Source organism: Petaurus breviceps, unplaced genomic scaffold, assembly GCF_028583685.1.
Source record: "Petaurus breviceps papuanus isolate PSGF00001 unplaced genomic scaffold, PetGlider_PUasm1.0 151, whole genome shotgun sequence".
Taxonomy (NCBI): Eukaryota; Metazoa; Chordata; class Mammalia; order Diprotodontia; family Petauridae; genus Petaurus; species Petaurus breviceps.
The window spans coordinates 19,067,535-19,094,417 of record NW_027185712.1 but is presented as its reverse complement, the minus strand read 5'-3'; the positions used below and the strand labels follow the sequence as shown (position 1 = coordinate 19,094,417).

The window sequence follows — 26,883 nt, the reverse complement described above, 5'->3', positions numbered from 1 at the left end:
AAAATACCGAGACTTTCAACTCCATTTTCTCCTACTATACGCATTTAAACTACTAACAAGCCGTCTCCCATACTCTGCACTTCTAGAAATCCCTGTTAGAGTTTGTATTTATTCATATTAAATTTAATCTTGGTTTCAGCTCAGGGTTCTATCCTGTCAAGATCTTTCTGAATCTCAATTCTATCATCTAGCACATTAGTCATTCCTTTCAGCTTTGGAACATCCACAAAACCAAAAAAAAAAGATAAATATGACTTCAGTGTCTTCATCTGGGTCATTGGAAGGATAGGGCTTACAATTTAGCCTTTGTTTTTTCCTCACTGATTTTTCTTTAGAGGGCATCCTAGGTTAGCCTTCTCTGGGAGGGCAAATGAAGGACACTCTAGAAAATATGGATTTTTATGTGTGCATTTATTTTCAATGTCGTTAAATTCTGCTCTCCATACCAATGGATATTTATTTTGTGATAAATCAAATAGAATGTGTGATTGTGAAGGCTTAACACCTCTTGTGAGGCAGTTATAACAGTGGGCCCAATTTTTCTAGGATAGGGGCTCTATTTTTAAAACTTGCCAAAGGAGCAGAAATGCCTGGCTTTGACAGAAAGCAAACCTTTTTTTCTTCCCTTTCCTACCACTATCTTCAATTTGGGCTATTAGGATGTTAAGTCTTTGATTGGTTTATGTCTGTTTCCTCAGCACCTTGAATAAAGCCTGGCACATGGTAGGTGCTTAAATACTTATTGAGGAATTGGTAGATTGAAGATTACTTGATGATGCAAACCATTAGGTACAGGGTGCCTGTGACTCAGCAACTTGATATTGAAACTAGATTGTGGGAATGGACACAGGGTAGAATTGAGATGAGAATATGGTAGAACAGACACAGGATTGAAGGTGAAACTGGGTAAGCTCAAGAAATCAGGACTGCTTGCTCAAAAGGAGAACAGCCTTGGAGAAGCACTTGGCAAGATGAAGAGGAAGCTAGCCAGGAAGATTCAGGAAGATCTGGAGTCAAATTCTGCTTCAAAGTCACTTAACTTGCCTCAGCCTCAATTTCCTCATCTCTAAAACTGGGGATAATACTAGCATTTTATCTCACAGCCTGTTGTGAGAATCAAATCAAAGAACATATTTTAAGTAAGGGGCCCATAAAAATGTCAGCTTTCTTATTGACAAAGAAAAGGGGTATAGGAGAAATAGGTCTTGAAGAGCCTTAGGCATGCTGCCCACTGTCATCTAGCTCAACTCATTTTCTTGATTGCTCCCCCTCCCTGTCAGCAACGTTGCAAATTTCCCCCTATAATCCCTCCAGTTCCAACTTCATGTCTTCTCATATACAGGGTGTCCCTAAAGTCTGGACACATAGGAGGTCTCATTAACTGCATGTTTTCAAGAAATGAAATGAAAGTAATTTTTAACAACATTTTATGTTGTTAAATTTAATTAGCATAAATGAGATTTCATAGGAAGACATAGGAGACACAGAGGAAATCTCATTAATTACATTAAATTAATCTAATTAATATGGAAAATAGTCTCCAATATCTAATGAAAGCTTTTATTCCATATGAAATTGTCATGGCTAAAATGTATGCTAATTAACTAAAATGTTGTTGAAAATTTCATTCATTTCATTTCTTGAAAATATGCATAGTTAATGAGATTTTCTATGTGTCCAGACATTAGGGACACCCTGTAGAATGTGTTACTGAGTAGGGACAGTTTTTTTAAAAAAATTTTATCCCTAGCACTCTGTCTGTCTGTCCTTGTATCTCTCTGTTTCCCCTCTCTGTCCCTGTCTCTGACTCTCTGCTCCATCCATCTCTTTTTTCTCCTCTGTCTTTATTTCTCTTTGACTTTGTCTTTTCTCTGTCTCTTTCTCTCTCTCTCCACCCTCCCCTCCCGCCCCATCTTCTGTCTCTCTTTGTCTTCATGTCTCTCTTTCTCTCTGTGTGCCTCTCTCTGATTCCTTCAGGTTTTATATATCTGAACCCAGAAATATTTCAGTTATTGATTCTTAAGAACATTTCTGATTGTATTTGCACTAGCCTTCAAACCAATGAAAAGACAGGCAACAATAAGCACAGCTGTAGCATGTGTACAACCTATTATGAATCAGCATAAAGAACTCTTTTATGAGGTAATGAATACAAAAGAAAATAGAGGATTGTTTTATAAGGGCTAAACAAAGGACTAGGAACAGCAAAAGTAATTATTGTTTTTCACCCAATTCCTGAAGAACAGCATTTATTTCAAAGGAATTATAGAATATTTCAACTTAGAAACGTTTGTTCCTTGATGAAATGAACAAATTAGTCTCTTTGTAGTATTCAAAGACCAGGAAGAGATATTTCATCTTAGTTTTGCAGTGTGGGGAAGACCTGAAAGTGGCATGTTAGAATAGGGAATGAATGTGGGCAAAAGGGACAGGAGACAGAGGGCTCTCAGAAGTTCTGTGGGCACTGCCCCTGCAGACTTTTGCCTTCCACCTTTAGCAGAGGATTGAACAAGTTTCAAGATGTTTCAACAGCAGTTTTAACTAGAAAAATCATCATTTTATCTATTGGACAAACCATAGTCCCTAAGGAATTGCTGTTAAAATTGTGGAATAAAGACACTCACTTGTTCACACCCATACATGCACTGGATTTTTTAGAAGTGGAAGGAGACACCTTGGTGGTAATACAGTCTCTACCTCTTTCATTTTGCAGTTGTGGGAAGTGAGATCCCAAAGACAGTTATTTGACTTGCTCACAGTCCGACCAGGATTCAAACCCAGGCCTTTGACCTCCAAATTCAGGGCTCTTTTTTTTTTTTTCTTTTGGAGGGGGGAAGGCAGGGCAGTTGGGGTTAAGTGACTTGCCCAAGGTCATATGACTAGTAAGTGTTAAGTGTCTGAGGCTGGATTTGAACTCAGGTACTCCTGACTTCAGGGTCAGTGCTCTATTCACTTCACCACCTACCCACCCCCATGCCCCCTACCCCAAGGCTCTTTTAACTGTATTATGTGGCTCATCTCCAGTTGTCCTGATCTGTATCCTGCCACTGGAGCCAGATGGCTCTGGAGGAGAGAGTGAGGCTAGTGACTTTGCACAGCCTTCCCTCACTTCAATCCAATTCACTTACAAGTCATGGCATGATCTTCCTGATGTCATGGTCCTCTTCAGGAATGAAGGACAAACCACACACACACACAATTGCATCCCACTGGCTTTCAATATTGTGCTACATGAATTAATGATTGGCACCCTAGTTCATTCTTTTCTTTTATGTTGGGCTACTTTTATAGATTCTTAAATATCCCTTTTCTTGTCTAATCTATTATACATACGCTTAGCAGGGCAATTCTCCTAAAACACTGCTTTGATCATGCCACTGTGCTCAATAAGACCCTAAGGGGCTCCCTATGGTCAGCAAAATGACATTCAAGACCCTCTACAATTTGGCCCTGACTTTGTTCAGTAAGCATTTACCAAGCCTCTGATGTGCTAAGGACTTATGTAGACTTGGTGATAAAGATAAACCCCAGAAACATTCCCTGACATCACTTACATTCTACTGAGTAATATACAAGTAAATGCAAGAGAATTTGAGGAGGGAGAAAGCATTAATAACCAGAGAGATTAAGAGGGGCCTCCCACAAAAGGTGGCTCCTGAACTGAACTTTCAATGAAACAGAGAGATGCAGAAAAGTTAGGGGTGAAAGGGAAGTGTGTAAGGCATGAGTGGGAGAGGGGGAGCTTGTGTTAAAACATAGAGGAAAGAGATAGGAGCCTAAGCTTGCAAACATGCTAGTTTGGGCATCCTAATCTCCCCTCCTCACCTTCTCCAGCCCTTACCCTCTAAGCACATTATTATCCTCAGTCCCTTAAACACTTTATACATTCCCACTTCCATGCTTTTCCTCATACTGCCCTAAACTGAAATTCCATGCCTACCCCAAATGTACTAATCCAAAGTCTACCCACCCTTCCAGAACCAGCTCAGGCCTTGTCCTCCAGACTAAAGTGAGCTCTCCCTTCTCTGAAGAAGCTATAAGAAGAAAAAGGGCAAAAGAACCTGAGAAGCACTTCTCTACACACCTGCTTATCAGACAGGATCATTGAAATCACCCAGAAAGAAATTCAAGGTAAAGGACAGTGGGGAAGACTCAAAACAGACAGCATCTTTGTAGCCATGTTTCTTCCCATAGCCTTTTTTTATTTTTGGAGGGCAATTGGAGTTAAGTAACTTGCCCAAGGTTACACGACTAGTTTGTGTGTGTGTGTGTGTGTGTGTGTGTGTGTGTGTGTGTGTTAAGTGTCTGAGGCTGGAACCGAACTCAGGTCCTCCTGACTCCAGGGCCAGCGCTTTACTCACTGTGCCACCTAGCTGCCCCCATGTTTCTTCCCATAGAAGGAGATTCAAGCACATGCAAAGAAGAAGCAGAATTCTAAGTATTTTCTCAGACATTAGCAGGGGCAAAGAGTCCTGTTAGCATCTCTAGAAGAGACTGTGGAATGGTAGTTATTGAAAGATGGAGGGAAGTGGAGGATAGAATAAGAAGGTAGATAGAACACCAAGGTAGTCACATGTAGACGTGATGTGGCCAATCAGGAAGGTCACTGCCTTCTTGGAGCATGTAATTGAGATGATAAGCCTGCCAAAATTCATCCAACCTACCTGGGATCATAGATTAGTTGGACCTAGTGAGGGAAAGAATCTTAGATTGTTGATTCATGTAGGGAATAAATAATGAATGCCACCAGTAATAAAAAACCAACAACAAACCAAAAGCAACATAGACTTCTCTATTGACCTTGAGGTTTCAGGAAAGAAACTAAAGGCTTTTGGGGCAGCTAGGTGGTGCAGTAAATAGAGCATGGACCCTGGAGTCAGGAGGACCTGAGTTCAAATCTGGCCTCAGACACTTAACACAAAAACTAGCTGTGTGACTTTAGGCAAGTCACTTAACCCCAATTGCCCTCCAAAAAACAAATAAATAAATAAAATAAAGAAACTGAAGGCTGTGAGGAACATGGGGATTAGCTCCATGTCTTCTTTAAGAAGAGGTCATCAGTTTCTGAAGAATAAAAGATATGAGAAATAAACAGCTAGCTAAAGAGTACATCAGATTGGGATTTATTTTTCTGGATTACAATTTAGCATACTCAAATGGTGAGCTCCTGGAAAGGAACCAAGCATGTTTATAAAGGTCAGAAAGGCTGTGTTTAGCAGAATGTTCACCAAGTTGATCTGGACATTAGAAGGGAAGGGAGAAAATGCTTGTAAAAAACATCAAATTGCATAATGTGGAAGACTGTGAAATCAAAAGAATGATACTGAAGGAGAGTTGTAGTACTAAAGAAGGATGCGATTTTCAGGACAAAACAAAATGGGAAAAGGTGAGGAACAGCACTTGGGATCATAGTACACGGCATTTAGAATTAGAGGAGATCTGGGGGGGCTAGGTGGTGCAGTGAATAGAGCACTGGCCCTGGAGTCAGGAGGACCTGAGCTCAAATGCATCAATACCTTCATTTTGTGGATAAAGAAATGGCTTTATTGAGTATGAATAATAAAGTACACTTCAAAGAAAATAAAAATAATCTCATAGGTAACACTGAAACTTGGAAGGGAGGGATTTGTGGTTGTATATTATACTCTAACACTTGAATGGATCTGTGATCAATTAACTTGAATGGAATTTCATTCTCATGACCCTAAATTATATAGGTTGCGACCCATTCATCCCTGCCCAGTCTATACGAGTTTTATCCTTATCCTCCCATAGTTTTTCATAGGGAGTCTCCTAAATGTAGTGAGAGTTTTTCTAAAATCATTTTGAGCTTTCAAGGGTACTGTTAGATCACACGGATTATACATTAGTTATTTACTCTTGCCATGTGAACAATCCATTTTATTCATATGTTTCTTTGATGAAGCTTCTGCACTGCTTCTCTTTAAATCTTTGACTAGAATATTTCAATGAAATTGCAAATCTTTATCAAAACAAACATATTTAAAAGAAGAGAAATAGCCATGATTTCATTGTGGGACTATAGTAGAAACTGAGTAGCCAGAGAAATGTTATCAACAATGGTCTCCTCTATGCCCAAAGGTTGGTAAAACTGTGCAAACCGTTTGATCAGCAAAAGAACTACTAGGTCTGTTTCCTAAAGAGATTTTTTAAAAAGGGAGAAGGACCCACATGTATAAAAAGATTTATAGCAGTGATTTTTTTGTGGTGGCAAAGAATTGGAAATTGAGGGGATGCCCATCAATTGGGGAATAGCTGAATCAAGTTGTAGTATATGAACATAATGGAACATTATTGTGCTATATGAAATGATAAGCAGGCAGATTTCAGAAAAACCTGGAAAGACCTATATGAACTGATATTGAATGAAGCAAGCAGAATCAGGAGAACATTTTATACAGTAACAGAAACATTGTATGATGATCACCTATGCATGACAGCTATTCTCAGCAATAAAATGATCCAAAACAATTCCAAAGGACTCATGATAAAAAATGTTGTTCATATCCAGAGAAAGAACTGATGGAGTCTGAATGCAGATGGAAGCATGCTATTTTTGCTTTCCTTGTTTTTTTTTTACTGTCTTTTTTTTCTTTGGGTCTGTTTCTTCTTTCACACCATGATATATGGAAACCTGCTTTACATGACTGCACATATATAACCTATATCAAGTTGCTTATCATCTTAGGGAGGGGGGAGATGAAGGAGGGAGGGAGAAAATTCAGAACTAAAAATTTTTAAAAATGAATGTTATAATTTGTCTTTACACAATTGGAAAAATTAAATATTATTTAAAAACCCAACTGGTTTCCTAATAAAGGTTATTAAATTGTTAATGAGACAAAATGTAGTAATGATGAGATGGGAGAGGATCCACTCAACTAGATATCTCATGGAAGCCTTATCTGGCTAGCAGTAGAACATCTGATAAAATCTTAAAATTCCCTTGTTGACAACTTTTTCTCTGAGAAAGAAAGTGAAGGACTGCTATTCTGGAATTAATTAACTAATAAAGAAGAACCAGTTGTGAATGTGGGGAAAAAAGCATAAGTCATACAAGAAATCAATAGTCAATGAAGGAAGTGATGGGCATAGTCTAGAATAGGTACATACCCTAAATTTGGGGAAGATTTACTTTAAGAAATTGAGTGATATGGGTATGTTGCTCAAGGACAGTGGGAAGACTGAGTCAAATTTATAAGAATACAAGTCATTCCCCAATTGATAAATGGTCAAAGGATATAAATTAAAGATTTATATTTCATAAGTGTATGAAAAAAATGCTCTAAATCACTACTGATTAGAGAAATGCAAATCAAAACAACTATGAGGTATCACATTTTACCCATCAGCTTGGCTAAGATGACAAAACAGGAAAATGATAAATGCTGGAGAGGATGTGGAAAAATTGGCACACTAATGCATTGTTGGTAGAGTTGTGAACTGATCCAACCATTCTGGAGAGCAATCTGGAACTATGCCCGAAGGGATATAAAAAAGTGTATATCCTTTGACCCAGCAATACCACTTCTAGGGCTGTATCCCAAAGAGATCACAGAAGTGGGGAAAGAACCCATTTGTACAAAAATATATATAGCAGCTCTTTTTGTGGTAGCAAAGAATTGGAAATCAAGGGGATACCCATCAATTGGGGAATGACTAAACAAGTTGTGGTATATGAATGTAATGAAATTCTATTGTGTTATAAGAAATGAGTAGTTGATGGACTTCATAATGACCTAGAGAGACTTCTAGAAGCCGATGCTGAGTGAGGAGAGCAGAATCAGAAGAACATTGTACACAATTACAGACACATCGTATCTATGACAACTAACTCTGATAGAGTGGACTCCTCTCAGCAGTGCAAGGTTATAAGACAACTCTAAAAGATTCATGATGGAAAGAGATATCCACATCCAAAGAACTACAGAGTCTGAATGCAGATTGAAGCAAACTACTTGCTCTCTCTCTTTTGTGTTTTGTTTTGTTTCATTCCTTCTTTCTCGTTATTCACTCCATTGTTTATAATTCTTCTTTACAATTTGACTAATGTTTAATGTGAAGGTATTTGTAGACCCTATATCGGATTGCATGCCTCCAACGGGGAGGAGGTGGGAGGCAAGGGAGGGGGAGAAAATTTGGAAATCAAGGGATTGTGGAACTGAGTGTTGTAAATTAAAAAGTAAATACAGTTTAAAAAAAGAAATTAAATAGGAAAAAAGAAGAGTGGGAAGGTTTTGGAAAACTCTCATATCATCACTGTTGATCCCAATGAATAAGAAGAGAAATTCGTTTTAAAAATCCTCGTGGCTTCACAGGAAACTGTGTGATGAATTCATCTTTTCAAAGAACACATGCAAATGATGGAAGAAGGGGTACATAACCAATGAGAAATAGAAAAGAATGGAATAAGCATGCAGAAATATCCTTTAACAGTACTAAAGGTCAGAATGAGTGAAGGTTCACAGAAAATACTAATGACCAAAAAAGAGGGAATTGAAACAGTTTACAGAAAGAAAAAGAGGAAGATAAAGATAGTCTCCTTGCTCCAGAGAAATGGTTTGATGTCAATGGAAGCCAGAGAGAAAGCACTATTTATCAACTCATATTACTTCCAATTTCTCTATTAGGGAGAAGTACCTTAAAGCTGGAGAGATGAGTATAAATCCAGTGAAAGTGGAATGGAAGTCTAAGTAAGAAGTAAGTAAGAAGACTGAAAGAACTTATATTATGTTCACATTCCAGTTGCAGACAAATTACTTCCTGCGAAGACCTTACAGAATCATTCATAAGAATCTCTGAGGAATCATGGGACACGGTAGAGGTGCCAAAAGACCGAAGAATGTTGTTCCAAATTCCAAAAAAAAAAAAAAAAAGGAAAAAAGCCCTGGCTAATGCAAATGATAGACTAGTCAGTTTTATCTTGCTTCCTGGGTGTAGCAGCAAGCACCCCAGCGTTCCCAGGATGGCTGCTACCACAGGTTCTTGGATCTGCTTTGTTAAAGGAAAGCAACTCAAAATGGGTTAACAAGCTTATTTTAATCAGTCAGACATATATCGTTTACCTTGTTCAGGGGAAATGGTCAGCATCCCGAACTTCCAAGCATACAGGCAGAATTATCAAGACAGAAACATCAAGTAGACAGATTTCCAAACTGTCCAACCATACCCAGTCAACATCTGGGTTTCCACATCTGGGTTTTTCAAAGCCGGAGGACTCTCAACAACGGCTTCCCAGAATTCAGATCAAATCACAGAACACTTCTCAAAGTGAGTCCCAAAACAAAGCTACACATCAGGGCTTATATAGCCTTCTCCTGGCTCAGAGAATGTAACAACCTTATTGACCCACTGACCAATCAAAAAGTATCTACTGAAAAACAAGCCTCCCACCCCAGTCTCCAGGTGCACTTTAGCCTAGGGGAAGGGAAGATCTTCCAAATTTGCATTCCCATTACACTGGGAGAATCCTAGATTGGATTATTAAATGGATGGTTTTGAGCACTTATCTTAGAAAGTGATGATCAGTGGGAGCCAACATGCCTTTACCAAGAAGAAGTCTTGGTAACAAACTAACCTTCTTTCCATTTTTGATAGAGATATTACACTAATGAAGTGGCGGAATACAGCAGGCGTAATCTAAATTGATTCAGCAAGACATTTGATCTGGTGTCTCACAAAGTCTTTATGGACAAAGTGGAAAAATGTGGGCTAGCTGTTAGATATTTGGGGAATTTATTGACCAGTTTCACCCCAAACAGTGCTGATTAATGCATTCATGCCAACCTGAAGGGAGATCTCTGGTGGCATATTGGGCCTTAGTCTTTGGCCTGGTTCTGTTCAACCTTTTTATCAGTGATTTGGATGAAGACATAGAAAGCACAATTTTCAGATGTACAGAAGATGCAGTACTGGGTGGGATAGCTAATATATTAGATGATAGAATAGAGGTTCGTGGATTCCTCAACAAATTGAAATAATGATGTCAGAGACATACCTTGATCTAAAACTAGGACAGTTCATATCAGAAATAGTCAGGACATGACAGTCAGACACACCCATAGGGGCATGGTAGTTTATTTGTAGAGTTCTTAGGGGGAATGTAAGTACAGAAAATCAAGGCAGACAATATCTGAAAGCCAATGACTCAAGAGGCAAGGTTGGAACCTGCTCTGAAGCAGAATTCTTGGCAGGTAAAGAGTTAACTCGTGAAAGATCTGACGGTAGGAAACAGAGACTTGATAATAAAGACTAGGATTCTGGGAAGGTGGTCAATAGAGGATGTCAGTAATAGGGAGAAGACATGGTCTCATTTCTTAGAAATAAGGTACAAGGCAAAGGCTTGGTCAAAGGGAATAAGACCAACAGTCTAGTTACTGGAACCAGATAAAAGGTCAGTAACAAAACTTTGACTGGATCACTAAGCAACTGGTCCAAGACTCAAAATAATTCCTAATCCAAGAGTGGATCTCAGAGTTGGGAGTGCTGTTAACCTTATGGGAGGAAATTAAATGGCCCTGCTATACAGGTTACAGTGGGACAAGGGCAGAAGGTCAAGTAATTAATGGTTGGAGGGTCAAAATCAGCAGGGTAAAATTTTAAAAAGTTAAATATGAAGCCAAAGTTTTCATAAGATTTAGAGCTGGAAGGAGCACACACTGACCAAACCACAGGTGTTTGAAATGTTGAAATATATGTAACAAAAATAAGGGAATCAGGGTATTGATAATAATTTAAATATAGCCCCCTAGAGAGGTCTAATGGAGAACTAAGTTTGTGCTAGAAATCCTTCCTATACCATGGACAAACTCGATAGTGGCATACTAGCTCACTCCCATGTCCCCAAATTCCCAACCCATGACACCAACTGAGGCTTTTCTTATGTAGGCTGGAAGTTGACTCAGTGACTTCTCTGATTAGTTGAGCTAGAGGGGATGATTGTTTTGGTTTAAATGTTATCTCTATTAAGAAACCAAGGGGCAGCTAGGTGGTGCAGAAAATAGAGCACTGGCTCTGGAGCCAGGAGGACCTGAGTTCAAATCCAGCCTCAGACACTTAACACTTACTAGCCATGTGATCTTGGGCAAGTCACTTAATCCCAACGGCCCTGCCTTTCCCCCTCCAAAAATAAAAAGCAAAGGGGGTGACTAGGTGAGTAAAGCACCGTCCCTGGAGTCAGGAGGACCGGAGTTTGGTTCCGGCCTCAGACACTTAGAACCCACACACACACACACACACATACACACAAAACTAGCCATGTAACCTCGGGCAAGTTACTTAACCCCAATTGCCCTCCAAAAAAAAAAAAAATTTAAATAAATAAAAAGGCAAAAAAAAAAAAAAAAAAAAAAAAAAAAAAAAAAAAAGAAGAAACCAAAAGGAGTTCCTCCCCAGTGTGTTTCAGTTTGTGCTGATAAGGAATGGATTTTCCTATGTTTTTAAAGAGGGGTAATTCCTGAGTTCTAATCTGGTCTCAGATACTTACTAGCTGCGTGACCCTGGGCAAGTCACTTAACTCTGTCTCAGTTTCTCTACTGTAAAATGAGCTGGAGAAGGAAATGGCAAACCACTCCTGTATCTCTGCCAAGAAAACCCCAAATAGGGTCAACAAAGAGTTGGACATGACTGAAACAACTCAACAATGACAATAAAGGCCTCTACTCTATCCCCAACCACAACTCTTGTTGAGGGGGAGTAATAGCTCTATTTCCTGAAGGGTAAAATAAAAATTAAAATGAAAAAAAAAAAACCCTCTCACTTCCCCCTTGTCCTCTCTGCTTGCTGTCATTAACTATCTAGGTTGGACTAGATGGTTCTTGAAACCCTTTTCAGATGTCAGATTCTACAATGCTTGGGGTCTGGTATTCAAACATTCAACTTCATTTCGTATATATTTAAACTAAAAAGGTGGGTTATTTTCCAAAGCTACTTCCTTCGTCGTACCGGTTTTCATAGAATCATATATTTAGAGCCAGAAGGGACTTCTCACCCCCTTGTTTTGCAGATGAGGAAACTGAAGGTCAGAGAAGTCACATCACTTGGCCAGGAATGTACAGCTATTATATGACAAAGGCGGGATATGTTATCTTTGTGTTGTTTCAGTCATGTCTGACTCTTCATGACCCCATTTGGGGCTTTCTTGGCAAAGATACTAGAGTGGTTTGCCATTTTTTTTTTCTCCAGCTAATTTTACAGATCAGGAAACTAAGGCAAACAGAGTTAAGTGACTTGCCCAGGGTCACACAGCTAAAAAGTGTCTGAGGTCAGATTTGAACTCAGGAAGATGAGTCTTCCCAACTCAAAGCCCAGCACTCTATGTGCTATGTTGTCACCTAGCAGTCAAATCTGAATCCAGTTGTGTTTAACTCAAAGTCCAGTATTTGGTTCACTATATCATCTCTATATAACTTAAGTCTTTCTTTTTAAAGAGATTCCTAAATTTAACCTCTTGTTTATAATGAAGAGCACAAAACTGAGAGTCAGAAACCTGGGTTCTAGCTTCCGTTCTGACAGCAACTAATTGCATGACTTCGCATGACCTGAACCATGTTTTTTATATCTGGACAGGAGTACGACGAGGTAATCTCTGAGGTTTCTTCTAGCATTACATTTCCATGATAAGTGTGAAAAGGCTGTTGAAATCTAGCAATATAAGATATAATTATTTCCAAGGTTGGCTTAGTGGTTTTCTATGAGGCAAGCATTCAGATTCAAAGCAATTTCCCATGAAAATGACCATCTATGATATCATAAGCAGCTGTTGTTGCTTCTCTGATTTCTATAGCGGAGGGACGCCCATCAATAGGCGCACACACGAAATTATCCCACACATGCTGAACGAATTCTCTGAGGTCTCCCACAAATACATAGGAATTGCAGGTGTACCCTGTTGTTGTTTTTTAATAGATGTGCATACAGAGACTTGTAAATGGAACCACATTTTAAATGCAGTAGGGGAGCTTGGTTTAAAAGAATCCAATGACGAACCCCTTTTTATTTAAGGCTTCTCATATATAAAGTACTTTGCTAGGAGCTAGAAGAGATAGGATTAAAAATCAGACTGTTCTTGGTTTTGTGGAGTGTGCAATTTAGTTTCTTTTCAGTATACCTGGATTTGTGATTTTAAACACATTAAATATGCTGAATATTTAAATATCATGAATCTGACTTCAGATTCATGAGTGGAAAAAATTTGGGTTCCTATGACCCATCATTCTTGGTCAAATTCTCTTCCAAAGATCAACAATGGAATAGTTTTTATTGGGAGAGGAGGGAAGAACTTCTTTGGGAGCCAGCCCCCCCCCCTTACATTGTTTATGTAGAATACCACCAACCACTGGGAAAGCTGGGAACAGCATCATTTAAGAACTTTGATCAACTAGGTGGGGAACCTGTGGCCTCAAGGCCACATGTGGTCTTCTAGGTACTCAAATGCAATCCTCTGACTGAATCTAAACTTCACAGAACAAATCCCCTTAATAAAAGGATTTTTTCTGTAACACTTGGACTCAGGCAAAAGGCCACACCTAAGGACCTAGAAGGGCACGTGACCTTGAGGTCATTGGCTCTCCACCCCTGAGCTAGGTAAAGACTAAATGGGGCAGAATTTTTTTTCTCAAGATTTGGCACTTTTTAAAGTTGAATGGAAGGAGAAGCAGCCTCCAGTTAGGAAGGATTGAGAGGTTGAGAGAAAGGAGGACAGAAGCATGCAGGAGAAAGAACTTTTTTTTTTAACCCATTAAAACTGTTAACTCTGAAAAAATGTGAGAGACAGGAAGAAAGGGAGAAGGTAAGGAAATGACACACATTCCGAGTCATTCTATCAACAGCAGAGAATATGCAAATTGGCCATCCCCCCTAAATAGCTCCATATAAGTCCCACTTACCCCATGGGAAGTGTTTGGGATGTGCCAACACTTCTCAGAAATGTGTCTGTTTTAGTTGTTATTAATTAATGTTTACATGGTACTTTGGTATATTCTACAGTTATTTTTTCTTAGATCTGTCAAATTTGTCAGCAAACTGGTGAGTTGTTATCTAGAGGGTTCTTGGGGGGATGGGGAGGCACAGTATGTCGCTGTGGAATATAAAACTCCTATTGTCAGTCAGACCAGGAACCTCCAGTGAACTTTGGAAAATTGCTCAGTTTCCTGGCTCATCATAGGGTTTAAAATATGCTCTTTGAAAATCTAACCCCATGCCTGTTGTCTTCTCAGATGTCCAGCCATTTCTATACCATTTGCAGTTTCTCTACCTTTTATCACAAGCTGGCTTGACTTCAAACATCTGAGTTTGTGCCAAATATTTCTGTAGCGCAACATTTCCTAATGATGCTTTGGCTCTACCGAGGGGACCTATGTCCAATTGTAGAGGTGCACTCTGACAGGTTACAGCTGTTTGTAGCAGTAAAACAACCAAGCCTTCTCTGGCTTTAACCCAGGGCTGCATAAATCATGGAGGCGAGCTCCATGCTTGAAAAGAAGCCTCAGCCCAACCCGTGTTATGATTATCCAGGAATCATCCAAATTTATATATTCTGCCCTAATCCTGTTGCAGATACAAAGTGTTAGGAGCCAAAGGGAGGAAAAAAGGAATCCAGGCTTTAACCAGCAGTATCCAGGTCTTCTGGTGAGGTAAATAGGATACCACTAGAAATTTACTTCCTCTGATCTATTATATTTTCTAGTATGTCACTAAGTAGGTCTCTGTAGGGGAGAGATGGAGTTTAATCAGTAGTGTTTAAATCTCAGTTATGCCATCCTGATGTCTGGCAGTGTACCCCATACTATGGCGTAATGCTTTCCCACAGATGGTGTCCTTTTCCTGTTCCAGAGGTCTGGGCCTTGGGATGCAAATTTGAACTGGAGGATCTAGGGAGGTCCAACTGGTCCCTTTAAGGTCCTTGTGTAGCTAGAAAAGGAATGTCTTCCTCTGCCCTTAGGTGGGGATGGACAATTTCCTCCTGACTCAAAAGGAATGCAAGATGGTACAGTGGGCAAAGTCCCAGATTAAAGGACTGTATTAAAGAAGTGGGTGACCATTTACTGGGGTATGGTTTAATATTATGGCACATGAATGCAATGCAATACTATTGCACCACAAAATGACAGATATTAAAGAAGTAGAGAAACCTGAGAAGACTTGTATGAATTGATGCAGGATGAAATGAGCATAGCCAGGAGAGCAAGTTACACAGTGATCACAGCAATGCAAAGGGACAACAACCTGAAAAGCCTTGAGAACTCTGTTCAGTGGAATGACCGATCAAGACTTCAGAAGATTGAGATGACAAAGCACACTTCCCACCTCTTGGTAGGAAGGGGATGTAATGAGGTACAAAATGTGACACTCGTTTTCAGACATGGCCAACTGGTTGGTGTGCTTTGCTTTAAATAGATAGAGCACTGGGACGGCTAGGTGGTATATTGAATAAAGCACTAGCCCTGGAGTCAGGAGGACCTGAGTTCAAATGAGGCCTCAGACACTTGACACACTTACTAGCCATGTGACTTTGGGCAAGTCACTTAACCTCAATTGCCCTCCAAAAAAAAAAGCAAAAAAAATAGATAGATAGATAGATAGATAGATAGAGCATTTATTAAGTGCTTACTGTTGGAGATACTAATAAAAGCAAACAAAATAGTCCCTCTCCCCCTTCAATCAGCTTATTTTCTAATGGGGGAAGACAACATCTAAAGAGAATCTAGAAAGCAGCAATCATGGCGAGAGCAAAGGATACCAGCATCAGTGCAAGGAGGCTGGTGAGGAGGCAAAGAAGACCAAATAGAAAGTTGAGTCAGGACTGTAGTGAAGGTGTCTGGGACCATGCCATGAAAAGGTGTTCCAGACTGAGAACCCTCCAGTCAGGAGAGGAGGCCTCAGAGCAGAGGTATCTCCAGAGTGGGAAGGCTACTAGGGGGAAGATGGGGATGATTTTTTTTTATTATAAGGGAGGGCTTCTATTTTTGCGTGTGTGTGGAGGTGGGTTAGGGAAGGAAGTGCATTAGTAAGTAGTGATAGAGAGGCAAAAAAAGAGAAGAAAACTAGCTGTGTGACCTTGGGCAAGTTACTTAACCCCAATTGCCCTCCAAAAAGAAAAAAAAAAAGAAGAGCTGAATAAAACTTTTAAAAATATATAGAAGGAAATTAAAAGAAGTTCCAATCACACAAACAAACCAGGAAATTTGATTATGTTGTTATTTACTTGTTTTTCATTTGTGTCTGACTCTTGGTGACTCTATTTGGGTTTTCTTGGCAAAGATACGGGAGTGGTTTGTAATTTCCTTCTCCAGCTCATTTTGCAGAAGAGGAAACGAGGGGTACAGGGCTAAGTGCCTTGTCGAGGATCACACAGCTAGTAAGTGTCTGAGGCCAGATTTGAACTTAGAAAGAGGAGTCTTCTTGACTTCAGGCCTTGCGTTCTGTGCTATGGTGCCACATAGCTGCCTATTTGTTTATGACTTTGTTCAAATTAATATACACTTTTTAATTTAGAAAAGAAAGAATTTAGATTTAGATTAAATTTCAGCTCACTGATTGGGTGATCTTGGGAGAGTTACTGTAGCAGCAAGCACCCCAGCATCCCCAGGGTGGCTGCTAACACAGGTTCTTGGATCTGCTTTGATAGAGGAAAGCAACTCAAAATGGGTTAACAAGCTTACTTTAATCAGTCAGATATGTATCATTTACCTAGTTCAGGGGAAAAAGGTCAGCACCCCGAACTTCAGAATATACAGACAGAATTATTAAGACAGAAACAGATCAAGGAGACAGATTTTCAAACTGTCCAACCATTACATCCATACCAAATCAACATCTGGGTTTTTCAAAGCCGAGGGGGGGCTCCCAACAATGGCTTCCCAGAATCCAGATCAAATCACAGAACACTTCTCAAAGTGAGCCCCAAAACAAAGCCTCACATCAGAGCTTATATAGCCTTCTCCTGGCTCAGAGAATGTAACAACCTTATTGACCCACTGGCCAATCAAAAAGTATCTACTGAAAAACAAGCCTCCCACCCCAGGTGCACTTTAGCCTAGGGGCAGGGAAGATCTTTAAAATTTACATTCCCATTACAGTCACTTAGCCTCTCTGTGCCTCAATTTCCTCTAAAATAAGAGGGGATAGACTAGACATCCTCTAAGATCTCTTCTAAAATAGGTGAGCCTTTAAGAAAAAAAAAGTAAAGAAACTGAAAAAGAAAAAAAATTGGGCTGATTATTCATTTCAAAACATGATTATTTTATTTTTTTAAGTTTTAAATTAATTTATTTTTAGTTGTCAGCACTTACTTTCACAGGATTTTGAGTTCCAAAGTTTCTCCCTATCTCTCCCCTTCTGCCACCCCAAGACGGCATGCATCCTGATTATCCTTCCCCCAATCTGCCCTTCTTCTATCACTGCCCCTTCTCTTATCCCATTCCCTTCTACTTTCCTGTAGGACTAGATAGATTTCTATACCCCATTGCCTGTATATCTTACTTCCCAGTTGCATGTAAAAACAATTTTAAAACATGATTCTTAATTTTGAGTCTGGGTTCTCATGAGTACATATGAAGTAAGATGCAGTCTATATAAATGTGATTTCTGTATACTTTTGGGGAGCACATTTTTGATATAAAAGGTATTGTAATATAGAAACCACAATCATTTTCAAAGAATTCTGATAACACGGTATCTGACAAAGAAAAATAATTCAATCAAAAATGTATCCAAGGGGATGCAGCAGGAGTTCTTCACTTTTCTGAGTCATGGATCCCAGTGGTACTCTGGTTAAGGTTAAAAACCCCTTCTCAGAAGGATGCATTTAAATGCATAAAATAAAATGCATAGAATTACTAAGGATACCAATTTTATTGAAATATAATTATCAAAACACTTTTTAAAACAAGTTTATGAACCTTAGTTCAATAACTTCTGGTTTTATAAAATTGTATAAGGTGTTATGGACTCTGTCACTAGGGAGTTTGTAATCTAGTTGAAAGGACAAAAGAACACACAAAAAGTTAACTAGCAATATAAAGCTGCATGTGCCCTTTACCTGTATTAATGAGATTGGAGTTTAGTACTGATGTGCCTGGGAAGGCAAGGGTAGATATGCTCACCTCCACCATCTTGTTTATAATGACCCCCACCTCAGAATGTTGGCCAACAATGGGAAGGACAATATGCAGCAACTTTCTGTGTGATCACACAACAAAGGAAAAGAGATACTGGAGGTCAGTGGTGGTAGACTAAGGGGATGCAGTTTATCCAGCGGTGAGACACTAGGTTGGTTCATGTAATAAGGATGATGGGTAACAGATGGACTGCCTGCCTTTTAGGGTAAATCCCCCAGGACTACAAATGGGAAGGAAGAAGGCTCAAAGGGAGGAGTCAGTGGTCAGGTTGTTCAGCCAGAAATGGTAACGGTGAGTACATGATCATCAATCTTGGTGGAAATGTTCTTTTCAAAGACAGATCTTTCCTGTTTGCTCCTCCAGTACAGATTCTACCAGTATCCTAGATCTCTTTAAAAGGATGATATCATAGGGCATCAGTAGGTGAAAAGAATCCAGACACTCCCTTTCTTCTCAATCTATGCTACCACACTTTAGAGATGTAAAAGTCTCCCCTTTTCTTGGTTCCCCAAAAGTGCTTCCATATAAATATAGCAATGTCATTTTTGTGACATCCTCATTAAAGAGACATAGCATGATGCTGTGGAAAGAATGCTGGATTTAGAGTTGGAAGACCCGGGTTCAAATTCTACCTATGCTAGTTACTACCTGTGTGATGTGGGTAAGTGATTCACACTCTCAGTTTCTTCGTCTTTAAAATGAGGGAGTTGGAGGAGGGGGTGGCTAGGTGGCTCAGTAAATAGAGCACAGACCCTAGAGTCAGGAGGACCTGAGTTCAAATCTGGTCTCAGACAATTAATACACACACATACACACACACACACACAACTAGCCGTGTGACCTTAAGCAAGTCACTTAATCCCAATTGCCTTACCTTCTCCCCTCCAAAAAAGCAAAAAAAAAAAAAAGAGGGAGTTGGACTTGATCAGCCTCTGAGGTCCATTCCAGTTCTAAATCTATGATGTTTTCATCTCAATCTTTTCTCATTTCTGAAATTATTTTAAATCTGACCTCTTGGAAAGAAGAGAACGTAGGAACTACGAAGTAAAAGAATGTCAGGTGAGGAGCAGCGTGTAGAGGGAGAAGTTCTAGACTGGGAGTCAGGACCCCTGGGTTCTGGGTTCTGCCACTAATGAGCTCCTTGACCATAGGCAAGTGATTTGCCTGTCTGAGTTTCTTCACCAAATGACAAATTTGGACTAGATGAATTTTAAAGTCTCTTCAATTTCAAAAGTCTATGATTGTGGGCAGGTCATTGCTCTCTGTGCTCAGAAGTGAAGAATGTGGATAAACACTTGCATTTTATGTGTGTATCAGAGGCCATGAAGCATTGCAGACCTGCTCTGCCTGTGTTAGGGATAATAAGGTCCTCCTAGATCTCAGTTTGTCCGAGGCCATGCTCATTCAATGCCTGAGGGCTAGGTGAGAGTTGAGACAAAAGATAGCACAATTTGCCATTACCAGGGTCCGGGTATAGAGAACCAAAGAGTGTGAGAAGAGTGTTAGACTTCTAGGTGGTAAACTTGGTTCACTGCATGTGTGGGGCCAAAGCAAATGTTCCATTAGCTGAGAGGGAACAGGTACTCCCTTGGAGTCAATAGCAGGTCAGATGGTCAGATAAACATTTCCTGGAGACATTTCTTATGTTAAAAACATTTTGGGGCAGCTAGGTGGCACTAGTCCTGGAGTCAGGAGGACCTGAGTTCAAATCTGATCTCAGACACTTGACACACTTACTAGCTGTGTGACCTTGGGCAAGTTACTTAACCCCAATTACCTTGCCTCTCCCCTCCAAAAAATAAAATAAAAATATTTTAAACCTTTTTTTTGTGTGTAACAGGGACCAGAAAACGTTGCAGAACTGCCCTGCTTACTTTTGGCCAGTGCTGAAGGACTTGCACACTTTCAAGATAATAAAGTAATCCCCTTATTGGCCAAAGAGTAAAAAAGACTCTCTGATGTTTCTCTCCTATATATTCCCATCTTCATCATTCTGGGGTTGGATAAGAATTTATATTTTTGGGGTGGCTAGGTGGCACAGTGAATAGAGCACTGGCCCTGGAGTCAGGAGGACCTGAGTTCAAATCCGGCTTCAGACAAGACACTTAACACAAAAACCAGCTGTGTGACCTTGGGCAAGTCACTTAACCCCAATTGCCCTTCAAAAAGCAAAAAAAAACAAAAACAAAAAACTCATATTTTTGTAGTGCTCCAAGGTTTACAAAATATTTTCCCCACAACAGCCCTGTCAGTCACATAGTACAAGTATTATTCTCTCTATTTTACAGATGGGAATATTGAGGTTCAGAAGGTGAAGTTTCAGGGTCACACAACTGTTCATGGAGGAGCTCAGATCTCCCTGACTCCCAATCTAGTGCTTTTTCTACTCCATCACACAGCCCCCAAATGGTCCTCAGTCCTGGGCAGTTGCTTTTTCCTCCTGCAGGAATGGTGATATGATGCTAAGGCAGGCAAAGGGAACTAATAATCACTTCAGACCATCCACAACGTCTTAAATATTGACCTTCTAAATGTGAGATCCTTGTCTGATGCCCAAAGAGTGTAAATGCTACTGGAGGAACTAAATCTTAGCATTTTAAGTCTTGCTATTCACAAAATCAGTCAAAGTAGTTGGCAGTTAAATGGGAAAAATGATTCAAAAGTTCTCCGTGAAGAAGCAAATCGTGGAATGGGGACTTTTGTAAATCTTGTGCTTGTGACAAGCATTTTCAAAAGATCACTATTAAAATAATTGTCAGTAATATGCCAACATCTATTTCAGAGGAGGAAGAAATGGAAAAAGTCTAGAAAAAAAGTTAGAAAGACCTTCCAAATGGAATTATTGCATACTTTGGTCCTCAGTGCCTTCAGTACAAAGGTGGGAAGTAGTGAGGATGGTGAAAAGTACATTGGAAAATCTGAATGAAGAAAGAAATCCATGGAAGAATTTTCCACACCATGGATTCCCTACATAAATTAAACATGGGTCCAAACCAAAAAATAAAAGTAAAAAGTACAATTTAGCCCTTTCCTCCCTTTTTTTCACCTCCTTTCTTCCCTCTCTTTCCTCTTTACCCTCTGACTGTCAAAGTAGATAAGTGAAAAAGGGCTGGTGGGAAGGGAGCTATCCCTGGTTTTCCCCCCTTTATAACCCACCCATACCCTAGGATTGGCAGAACATAGAAGAAAAATGGCAGTGAATGGGAAATGAGAAAAAAAAATTGTGGCCAAAGTAAATAGAACAATGGAAGAGTCTGGAATGCTAGGACAGGAAGCTTGCTTTTTCCATTTGAAGGGAAAAGGCAACAATTCTAAGGATGCCTTTATTCACTGGCCTCCTGATTGGGAAGCTGGATCCATCAATTGAATGACCTCATTTGGACAAAAACCAATACTAGCTCAACAGGAAAAATGTGTTCAATTCTTTGTTTTCAAACTTCTAATAAATCATTTACATCTTTGTCCATGAGATGACGACAAGAATAATCAGCCTGACCCACCCTCAACATTTATCTCATCTTTTCAGTTCCTAACAGTATTATCTGGAATAGGCTTGGAGCTGGTGTGTGAGGAGTTTTAATGTGGACACACACAAATAACCCTCAGATTCTCAGCAATATATTTATAGTTTATTCTTTTCAGGTAATAATGACATGAGGAGGCAGTGTGACATAATGGATACAGGGCTGGCCTTATAATCAAGATTTGGGTTCAAGCCTTACCTCCAATACATACAGTCTGTGTGACCCTGGACAAGTCACTTAACCTTTTCCTGTCTCAGGCAAATCTCAAAGACTAGTTGTTTATCTGCAGTAGAAGATGGAGTTTCTTCATGGAGAGTTCTGTACCAAAAGCCAAGACACAGGAGGCTAAATTTCTGTTGAAGTTATTGAGGTTCTGGGACTTCCTCTTCTTGTGCAGAAATAAACATTGTATCTCAAAGAGGCACTATGGTGAAAGCTAATATTGTAAAATCCTGAAAATGCACTTCATTATTTAGCACCACAAGTATATTTAGACATTCTTACACTTTAACTATCTGGAGGCTCATCAATGTAGATGGCTCCTCTGCCATCGTAGATTATAGCTCCCATTTCTATGGGCTGCTTAGGTCAATAAATGAACAAGCAAGTAAGTAAATAGACGAAAAATCATCACCCAGCAGTCAAACTGTCGGTTGATATCTCTCCACATTTGGCTAGCCTTGCCACCAGAGGACAGACACATTTATTCCATTGTTGGGTCCATATTCTGAACTTACTTATCTTTTTTTGAATATTTATTTTACTTTTAATTTATGGGATAAAATAAGCATTTCTATGACATAATAAAATTTAAAAGCTTATTTGTCTTGGTAGGCCCTTCCAAGGCTTTTGTGCCACTCTCAGCACCCTCATAAACCCAGGATCACCTCCACATCATAATGAAACATCAGGGTATGACTTTAGTGGAGGGTGGGATGGGACTGGAACTGTGATTGGTGGTGCGGAGTTGAACCTAGCTCTTCTTGATTCAAGGTCAGCTCTCTCTCCATTTTGCCATACTCTTTGTGGAAGAATAGATATATAATTTAAAAGTAATTGGGGTTAAGTAACTTGCCCAAGGTTACACAGCTGGAAGAACATAAAAAAAAAAAATAGAGCCTGGGGCAGGTAGGTGGTGCTGCAGTACATAGAGTACTGGACGCAGAGTTAGGAAGACTCATCTTTGTGAGTTCAAATCTGGCCTCAGACACCTACTAGCTGTGTGACCCTGGGCAAGTCACTTAACCGTGTTAGCCTCAGTTCCTCATCTATAAAAAAATGAGCTGGAGAAGGAAATGGCAACCCCTCCAGTATCTGTGCCAAGGAAACCCCAAATGGGATCACGAGGAATTAGACACAACTGAAAAACGACTCAACAACAACAGAACAGGGTCTAGAACAATACTCTACAAAGCAGAATGAAAGTATTCCCATGAGGCTATGGGAGGATACCTGGGAAATGGTGATGATGCATAATTTGGAGAGGAAAAGATGTGTTGGATCCCACCCTTTTCATGCTATGCAACAGCAAGGCTTGTCTCCAGCACAACCCCACCACTCCTTTCACCCTTTATCACCCAATACTCTTCCTCTTCCCCTCTTTCCACAATCTCTGGTATTATAGACTAGGTTCTGCTTTCTCCTTTGCCTCAGGGCAACCTAGCCATGACCAGGGCACCACTGGAAAAGTCTCCCTCTCCCTTGATACCTTGCTTCCAGGTCACCTCCTGACCACGGCAGGTACCTCTTGGTTGGTTTTATGATTTGGGACAGTAGCTGGTCAGTAGCCTTTTCATTTTTGATAGGACAGAGCAGGTTGCACAAGATGAGCAGGAATGACTGGCTTGCAATCTGTACTACACCACCTCTCATTAAATCATCTTTCATCCCAATCCTACCCTCAAAACTTTCTTCTGTTGGTTGCGCATCATGATCCTTTCAGTAATCCAGGTGCAAAATCTTTGTGTCGTCCCCGATTCCTAACTCTCAGAATTGATGCTACACATCCAGCCAGCTGATGAATCTTGTCACCTCTGACCCCTGCTTTCTACTCACACAGCCACTCTCTAGACCCCCCTCACTTCATCCCCAGACTTTTGCAAGAGCCTCCCCATCAGTCTCTCTGCCCCAACCCTCTCCCCTGGGCAATCCCCGCTCCACAGTTGCCAAAGTGATTTTTCCTAATGTGTAGGTCTGACCTTGTCACCTCCCTACTCATTAATCTTCTATGGCTCCCTTAATAGGGAGTTAATTAATTAGAGTCAATACTCTAGTAGAAATATAAAGTGCTTTATCTGAGCTGGAAAGTCCCTCACAACCTGAGCCCAACCTGCATTTCCACCCACTTTACACATTACTCTCTTTCCTGAACTGTCCAGTCCACCTACCTGTCTCAAGCTCTGGTCCAAGTAAACAGGTCTTCTTGGGTTTCCTCAAATTTATACAGAAACACAACCAAAATATTAAAAATAAAAGAATAGGAAATTAAAGCATGATGCTGTCCATTAATAATAACAGATAGCATTTATATGGCACGTTAAGGTTTGCCAAGTACGTTGTCTATGTTATCTCCTTTGATCCTCACAATGACCTTGCAATGTAGGTGCTATTATTATAATACCCATTTTACACAAGAGGAAACTGAGGCTGAAAAAGATTAAGTGACTTGCCCAGGGTCACACAGCTACTACATGTTTGAGGCAGGATTAGAACTCAGGTTTTCTGAACTCCAAGTCCTGTACTCTTTACACTGTAGATCAACAAGTTGCCTCATTAAGTGAAATCACTTAAAGAAAGGAGGAAGGGTTTTATTCTAAAACATTTCTGTGAGGCTAAAATCAGAGAAAATACACTGTTTTTGCATTGAGTGCAGTGAATAGCGACGGAGAAACAGTAGTTTTGTTCACTGAATGGTATAATTTGTTATTTGATTGCTGTATTCTTTATCATTCATTTTTTAGAAAACATCTTTAAAAAAGTAATCTGTTGAGCGGCCAGGTGGCTCAGCGAGTAAGAGCACTGGCTCCAGTGTCGGGATGACCTGGAGATTGAATCCTGGGCTCAGATACTTAGCACCCACCCAGAAACACCTGGCCGTGTAACCTTGAGCAAGTTACTTCACCCCAATTGCTTTAAAAAAAAAAAGTAATCTGTTATGTAATAGCCATTGACCAAAATGGCTGAATAATTAATGACTGACAAGTAATTATTAGGCATAGGGCAGCTAGGTGACACCATAGTGCATAGAGTGCTGGGCCTGGAGGCAGGAAAACTCATCTTCCTGAGTTCAAATCTGGCCTCAGACACTTACTTGCTGTGTGACTCTGGGCAAGTCACTTAACCCTGCTTGCCTCAGTTTCCTCATCTGTAAAATGAGATGGAGAAGGAAATGACAAACCACTCCACTGTCTTCACCAGAAGAACCTCAAATGGGGTCATGAAGATTCAGACACAATTTAAACAACTCAACAATTATGCAATGCATAGAGCACCAAGACTGGAGTCAGAAAGATCAGAGTTCAAATCCAGCCTCAGATACTTACTAGCTGTGTGACCCTGGGCAAGTCACTTAATACTGTTTGCCTCAGTTTCTCACTCATAACAGGGGGACATACTGGAGAAAGAAATGGCAAACCATTCTAGTATCTTTGCCAAGAAAACTCCAAAGACAAAGTTCATGGGGTCAAGTCGAGTTGGACACAACTGAGCAACAGCAATTATTATTTATATAAAAATTTATTATATAATAATAATTTATATAATAAATAATAAATAAACCCTTCCTCCCAGAATATAAGCAAGATTTTTTAAATGAAGCATGTTAATTAAAATATTATTATTCATACAATTTGTAGTCAGAGCAAAAAAAATTATACTGTTAGCAAATAAAATTATAACTTAAAATGTGGCTTATTTCATATTTTTAATTTTTATTTTGTGTTTTATAATGTACATAATATATCAATACTGTATAATATGTATATAATTTATAAAGAAATAGATAAAGTAATAATTAATAATCATGCACATTTGAGGAACATATTCAATGCTTTTATATGATAGTGGTTCACAATTTCAAAATTAGAGACCAAAATTAGAGCCATAAGATACATTTCTTCCCTGGTGCATCTGGCCAGAAACAGTTGGCCCTATTCCTCCCCTTTGGTGATCTTTCACTCTTTGGGTAATTGGAATACAGCTTGGTGGGTGGGGAGGAGGAGAGAATGCAGAGGGAACAGGGCCTCTCCCCTGAACTCTGAGAGGGTAGAGGTTGATGCTAATGCAAGCAAGACATGCAACCCTTAGGTCCTGAGAGAAAAGGGAGATAAATGATACTGACTCACCATAATCCTGGATGCAATTGAAGATAGAGACTCTTTTGAACTACGCAAGAAGGGAGTGCTTCCACAGTTCCCTGAGAGTTCTTTGTCATGAAAGGACAGAGTCTGTGGAATCCAGCTGTACAAATGAATACTTTAGGAGGAATGGAAGCACTCTGGTACTGAGGTTGAAAACATGATTGATAGAGAAGACCTCTGAAGTGGTTGTTCCATGTGGGCCAAAATCTAGAGAATGAGTCCCCTTGGGAAGTTAAGCCCCACCATCTGTAGAAGTCAGCAACAGAGCTAACCCACAAAAAGGAATGCAAGAGCTACAAAGACTATGAAAGACAGAGTGGCATGAGAGAGGTCCTCCCCAACACCACTACAAAAAGGTGGCATTGGGGAGGACCATAATACTGGGAGCTGAATTACAGGTGGCAGTGAGTGGAAAGAAATAGATAGCAGTAATTGATGCCAACTGAATGGTGAGAGCTGCTTAAAAAAAATCCATATATCACAAAGGAGGGGAACCAAGTTATAGAGGATAAACCCACAGCTTCTTCCCTAGCCAGAGTCCCACCCAGGCTGGTATTCTAAGTCACAGAGATCATCCATATCTGGGTCAACAGATTACCCATGAAGGGGACTTGACTTCTTAGGCTCAAATGTGAGCATCTGTGTGTCCATTAATTAAAAAAATAAAACAATTTTATATGTTGAGGTTTGTGATCTCAAGTATTACCTTTGGAGGAAGTCCAGATACGAATCTTCACAGATTTCTTCTAGATTTGGTCAAGAGACAGAGGAGTGAGATATCCCTAAGGACCCAGGCCCTTCATTATGTAGAGAAGCCTCTGATACAAGGGTAATATGAGGCCAATAAAACAACTGTGGACT

At 39.9% G+C, this 26,883-nt stretch overlaps 1 long non-coding RNA gene across 2 annotated transcripts in view; it reads right to left on the bottom strand.

Annotated features, from left to right (window-relative positions):
• LOC138153784 (uncharacterized) overlaps window positions 1-26,271 on the bottom strand; it is a 49,045-nt gene extending 22,774 nt beyond the window's left edge. The window contains exon 1 of one of the 2 annotated variants that reach the window (XR_011166452.1): window positions 26,008-26,271. This is a non-coding gene — a long non-coding RNA (uncharacterized lncRNA). The remainder of the gene's footprint in view (window positions 1-26,007) is intronic. The other variant, XR_011166451.1, reaches the window with a different exon arrangement.
• Window positions 26,272-26,883: the final 612 nt, after the last annotated feature.